The sequence below is a fragment of the Silurus meridionalis genome, chromosome 18 (genome assembly GCF_014805685.1).
Source record: "Silurus meridionalis isolate SWU-2019-XX chromosome 18, ASM1480568v1, whole genome shotgun sequence".
NCBI classification, from domain to species: Eukaryota; Metazoa; Chordata; class Actinopteri; order Siluriformes; family Siluridae; genus Silurus; species Silurus meridionalis.
This window is the reverse complement of record NC_060901.1, coordinates 22374378-22381108: the sequence shown is the minus strand read 5'-3', so window position 1 is coordinate 22381108 and position 6731 is coordinate 22374378.

The following is a 6731-nucleotide window of genomic DNA, read 5'->3' as shown; positions in this document are numbered from 1 at the left end:
ATCAATGAAAATGCATTCATGCTTATGTCAAACGAAATAATTTGGATTCTTGGGTGCGATTGAGGTTGAAAATGGCGACATTGGTCCTGGTGGTGGCGTTGGAGTTAAAGAAACCACCTCTATCTCCCTCTCTCTCCTTCTCCCTTTTTTTGCAACTGCAGCCAAACCTTACATCTCTCATAAATCCATCTTCTATTCACAATAAACCATTTTAAATAAAAAAAATTTGGTAATTTTGTATTTGATTGCTGCAATAGGTCTCAATAAAAGTTGGGACAGAGCCATGTTTACCACTGAGTAGCATCACGTCTTCTGTTCATATATATCTGGGAACTGATGAGACTATTTGCTGAGATTTGAAATGTTGTCCCATATGTGTTTGATACAGGATTCAAGCTGTTCAACAGTTCTGGATGTTCTTTGTTGTGTTTTTTATTTCATGATGCAGCAAATGTGTTCAAATGAAGAAAGGTCTAGACTGCAGTCCAGACTCTTCTAAGTCATGCTTCCATAATTTGTAGACACAGTCCGTTACAAATTGGTGAAGCTCTCCCCATTTGTACTTCTGAAAGACTCTGCCTCTCTAAGATACACTCTTTATACCCGATCATCTTACTGACCTGTTGTCAATTAACCTTATTAGTTGCAAAATGTTTCTCTAACTGTTTAATTTTCATAACACTTATTTTCTCCAGACCATCAAATTTAAATTCAAAATGACCTTATTTTTCCCTTAAAAAGGTAAATTTTCTTAGTTTCAACATTTTATATGTTTAAACTGATTCATGTTGCATGAATAGTTTATGGTGTGCAAGTGAACCTGACATGCTGCTCTGTCAACAACCTCACTAACTGCTTACGAGATGGACAAAAGCCATCAATTTCCACTGTCCTTCAGCCACACCAGCAACATCACACCAGACATTTGAAATCAATGAGAAAGTCCATCATTCCTTATCGCCCAGTTTAAGCAATTAGACCGGTGGAGAAAATGAACTTCCCGTCTTGTACACAAAAATATTAGGCCACCTGACTTTTCCAGGCGGGTCTTCTCCAAACTGTTACCACAAACATGGAGGCACATAATTGTATAGTACCGCTTGGACTAGGAGACCCAAACCTGTTCCAGCATAACAATGCACAAAGCCAGTTCCATATAGATATGCCTTACATGGTTTGAAGTAAAAGATCTTGAGTAGCTAATACCTTTGGGTTTGCACCTCAGGTCTCCTCACCTGACTTACATCAGTACCTGACTTTACTAACAACAACAATCTCCATAAAATCTAGAAGAGTGGAGGTTTTTTGAAAAGCAAATGGAGACTAAATATGGAATAAAATATTCACAAAAAGCACATTCCAATGTTATGGTCAGGCGTCCAAAAACGTGTACCATATAATGTATATTAGGTTTTATAAATGGTCTAATAAAGCTCTTGCATGGTAAAAAAAAAAAAAAAGACTTTTCCTTTATTTCAAAAGTAAAAGATAAAAAAACAAACAAAAAAAAGTCTTTAACAAAACAGGTGTTGAGAAATCCATGTTCTATATTTAGATTCCTAATGAGCAAGCGAGAGGAAACAGCGTCATGAAAAAATCTTCCTGAGGTGCAGATGCTTTGTTCGTAATGACGAGATGCTGAAGGGGATTTCTTTTTTTGTCCCTTCCTTCCATACAATCCATGCACCTTGAGAGGAAACCAAACTTATATTAGAAGCCCTGTTCTTCTGGAGAACTCTGTTCACTTGTAAAGTGTAAAATGTATAACGTGTGTTAAGAATAGAATATGTTTGGTAGAAGCAGTGAAAATTAGCTCAGGGATGAGTAGGAAATGAATATATATATATAAATGAAGATTGGGGATTCAGGAATGTTCTAGCTCTAATGACTTTTTAAACAAAATGTTAACTCTTTTTTTGACAGAACAAAATAGATTGTAGTTGTAAATCTTATGACTTGGGTATAATGGTGTATAATCCATGTTTATTCAAGTTCACAAGAAATCTGTGATATCCAGATGATAACCTGTTCACTTTTACTATTTGGACCTGCCTGGTCCACCCTGATACCCCACTTCCGAATTCTTCTCAGTGCAGCTTATTCCACATCACCAGTCTGAAGATTCATGAGGTTGATGTAAACGGTTGAACTTAGAAATCATGAGAATGGATTTTCTTGATTCAAGTGTTTATAAGAAAACAGTTTATAACCATGCTGTAGCTATAAGGAATAGACATTTAGTGTTACATAGGTAAGGATGGATTCCCTTTTGAGTCTGGTTACACTCAAGGTTTCATTTTTGCTAGCTTTGTGAGAATGTCTTTTGTTAAAAGTGCTAAGTGCTATACAAATACAATTCATATTTGCATGAGCAACATCTAGAGAACCTTTAGTATAGCCAATTTGTTATGTTAGACAATAAAATGTTCTTTGGTTTCCTTCAACCTCCCATTTTGAGAAGGTCATACCGTCAGGATTTGGGGGTTTTGTCAAGTGTTTGACTGTGGTACAGATGGTCCCAGCGTTCCGATGGTTAAATTTGTCAATAGCAATATGACAAAATTGGAAAACATATTTTATGTCTCATGTAGCAGAGAAATGTAGCGGTGATGTAAATGTATATACACCTATACAGTATATATTGTATAGTTTATACAGTACGGTACTGTAAATTGTTCTGTTTTGCTAAATTGTGTACTGTAATTTGTTAAATTATTACATACTGACTCCTACGTAGGCTAGACCATGTCTTTACTTATTCTCAAGTTACAATGGAGTCATCAGAATGTATCGTAAGTCAGGGACTACCTGTATATTGTCTCTTGACCACCAGATTCAGATTCATTATTGTTCCTCCATGTTGTTATTTCATCCATGGTTATTTAATTATCACCCCCTGTGTCCAAATTTTAGTGCATATTCAAAATGGTTTGTGCCTACAGTCACAAGACGTCACGTAATTCCGTCTCATGTCGGTAATCATTCCGGTTGATTAGCAATTGCACATTTCTTGGACCCTTTACATCAATCCGTTTCTTTCATACTATCTTTCCATAGCTCATGTTGGTTCATGTTCTGGCTCGTAGTTTTTTTGTTCAACGACTTTTTTTTTGTGTGTGTGTTGTTTTTTGTCTTTTAAGGGTTCTTTTAAAACATAAATATCTGCACTTGCATCAGCTTGTCCTCGTGTTACATGACAGCAGTAAAGCACTGCTAATGAATTTCTGAGCGTCTGAGCTGGAAATCCATTGCGAGAGAAAACTGAGGCCCATTAAAGTTTTCCAGGGTATGCGTAGAGGTTCATTTATCATAACACTACATAATGTAAAAAAAAAAAAATCCATCCTTGCTGCTTGCTCAAATTGTGTTACTTCCAGAACCCCACACACACACACTTATGCTTTGATCAAACTCTCACTCTTTCACCTTCTATGTCTCAGCTCTGATTAATGCAGTGATAAATTCTGCATTTCATTTCCTTGAAACTTTCAAACACCAACATTAATACCTGGGTTTCGTTTCATCTTGATAGCGTACACTCAGGGGACAGGACGTATCCAGGAGCGTGCTCATGCACTGGTGGGTTTTTTCTTAATCACCGTACATCGACTATACTGCCAGTGATGTTGAAAGTTCTTAAATCGCAGCAGGTGGCGACATGGCGACGCCTCACAGCTTCAGGGTCCTTAATTCGGTTCGATCTCGAGCTCAGGTCGATGTCTGTGTGGAGTTTATTCATACGTTTTTTCCTGTTTTTTAATGTAGGTTTCTTCAAGGTTTTCTGGTTTCCTCACAAACATGGCAGTAGGTTTGTTTTATTAAAGAAGCACTGGATTTTTTTTGTGTCTCCAGTCCAAAATACTGAAACCGATTCCGTTTCGCTAAAAATACTTTTTGTATTTGTCTCAATCGGCATGCAAAATCTGTAAACGAGTATAAAGCCTGATTTATGTTTTCGAGATAAAAAGTTTATTTTCTCCTCTGGTCTATTTGGTCGAACTGGATGGCAGTGATAAGGATTGATGGACTTTCTTATTGATTACAAGTGTCTGGTGTGTGATGATTAAAGTGTGGCTGAAGGACGAAAACAATTGATGGCTCTTGTCAATCTAATAAACAGATCATCATTCTCTTTGACAGAGTGTGGGAATTGTGCAGAGGTTCCTGTGATGGCGTCATGGTGTCCCAGCTCGGGTCCAATTCCGCTCCATATCCAGTGTTCTGGATTTTCAGTGAACCCCGACCAGGATGAAACAGTTACTGAAATCACAATTTGGAGAAAAACAAACGACCAAGAACAAGAACCATTTCAACTACAAATCGAAACTTGTGATTTCTGAACTCTGACTATGAGAAAACAAAATAAAATGCCTTCTGAACTCCTAATTCATAATGTGGAGGAAAACACGAGACACTGATAAAACACTGCTGCGTCAATTAGACGCTACAACTTGTAATTCCGATGTCTGAAAAAATACAATTTCAACTGTATAAATATAATCAACAGGTAGACTCTAGCTAAATCCACTCCCTGACTATACTGTTCGCTGACGTTCTTCATTTCAATAAATTTTTATTTGTATTGCGCTTTTAACATAATGTGGTAAGAAAGAATGAATAAGATTGTTCTTTTTAAGTTTGTCCCTAATAAGAAAAGCCAGTGGTGACTGTGGCAAGGAAAAACTCCCTGAGATGGCATAAGGAAGAAACCTCTAGACCAGGGGTGCTCAATACGTCGATCGTGATCCACCGGTCGATCGCAAAGGTAGTGTGTGTAGATCGCATGACATTAAATATTTATATTTATTTATGCATTTTTATAGTAGGAAGATCATTTTGACTTGGTCATTTTAGAAGTAGCTCGCATGCTGAAAAAGTGTGTACACCCCTGCTTTAGAGGAATCAGACTTCCCATTTCCAGTGTAGGTTTTTTAAGGGTTTTTTTTGGGTTTCTTTATAAATACGTTTATAAGTTTGTTTGTTTGTTTTTTTTGTACAAGGCTGAATTTCCTCTGTATTGTATCTATGAATTTCAGCAGCACAGCTTTATTCATTTCACTGCATATTTGATGTTCTATTGTTCGTTCATCCATTTTCATTAATTGTATGCTTCATTTTGCTCTGTTGCTAATTGAAGGTTCAAAAGATTCACCTTTGAACGCGTTGATCATTGGTTGATCTGATGCCGTTCAAGATTCATCTGCACAGTTCATCAATTCAAGTCACATTTACAAAAAAAAAATGTTTAATTGAAATTTCAGATGACAGATGATGACAACTGGTTTAACCATTTTGCATTAAATGACTTATACAATGAACTGATTTGGGGGTTAAAACTTTTCAGTTGATCCCAGTGTAATTTATTTTGATCAACATGAACATAACTGGTAATGTTGGAAACAGCAGACACTTGCACACAATCTATTAAATAGATGTACAATAGCATTCGCAATTTGATCAAAGCAACAAGAAATCTTTTTATGATTAACACAATGGACTAAATGATGGAGGTTGAACAAGTAGTTTTGAGAATTTTATTTTCTGATCTGAGAAGTTTTTCAACTGTGAAAAACTGTGAAGCAGCACTTGACTTTTTTTGTGTAAGAACGAGTCTCCATTCAGCAATACTCAATAGAATTGAGTGAAAGTGACGGGGTGGTGATTTGCAAAAGAAAAGAGACGCCATTCATCACAGTTTGATTGTCTTTATTTTTCCTGCACTTTTCCTCTCCTAGGTTGGAAAATCTGGCTTTCTGAGATTCTCACCTCTAAAGTAATTTGAATGAAGCAAAGTGCTACTTTTGTGGGGTCTTGGAAGCAGTGATTTCATGTTGTAATTACCCTCTTTTCCACCTCAGGACATCTAATGTGCAAAATGGAGAAGAAAAAAAAAAAGAAAAACCATGGATGCCTCCTGTAAAGCTCATATAAAAAGACTTGAACCACATTTTTACAGACCTGGACGACGATTGGAGCTCCACGGTACTGAACACTGTATTTCAACATGTTTTTACATCAACACAATATTTTGGACTAAAATTGCAGGACAACTAGAACAGATAGATAGATAGATAGATAGATAGATAGATAGATAGATAGATAGATAGATAGACAGACAGACAGATAGATAGATAGATAGACAGACAGACAGATAGATAGATAGACAGACAGACAGACAGACAGTTAGATAGATAGATAGATAGATAGATAGATAGATAGATAGATAGATAGATAGATAGATAGATAGATAGATAGATAGATAGATAATGCAAAAAAAGTCACTAAAATGATCCGATCTTGAGCACATACACCGATCGGGTATAACAATATGACATTATAACATTGATTATCTCTTCATCATGGCACCTGTTAGTGCGGTGGGAAATATTTAGCAGCAAGTGATTTGAGCGAGTTTGACAAATTGTAGACAGCTAGACGACTGGGTCAGAGCGTCTCCAAAGCTGCAGCTCTTGTGGGATGTTCCTGGTCTGCAGTGTTCCAAGAAAGGAAAAGCTGTGAACAGCATGTGGAGCGAAAGTACGATCGGGTCAGGACTGTTTTAGCAACAAAAGGAGGTCCAACCCAATATTCCCTGATACCATGCTTCTACTATATAGCAAAGTCCCAGTGGGCGGGACATATACATCCTAGAAGGCGTTTCATTGGCTAAAAACAGGACGAGTACAGTATGAGCCATTAAAAGGACTCCAAAGCTATTTTCGCTATTATTA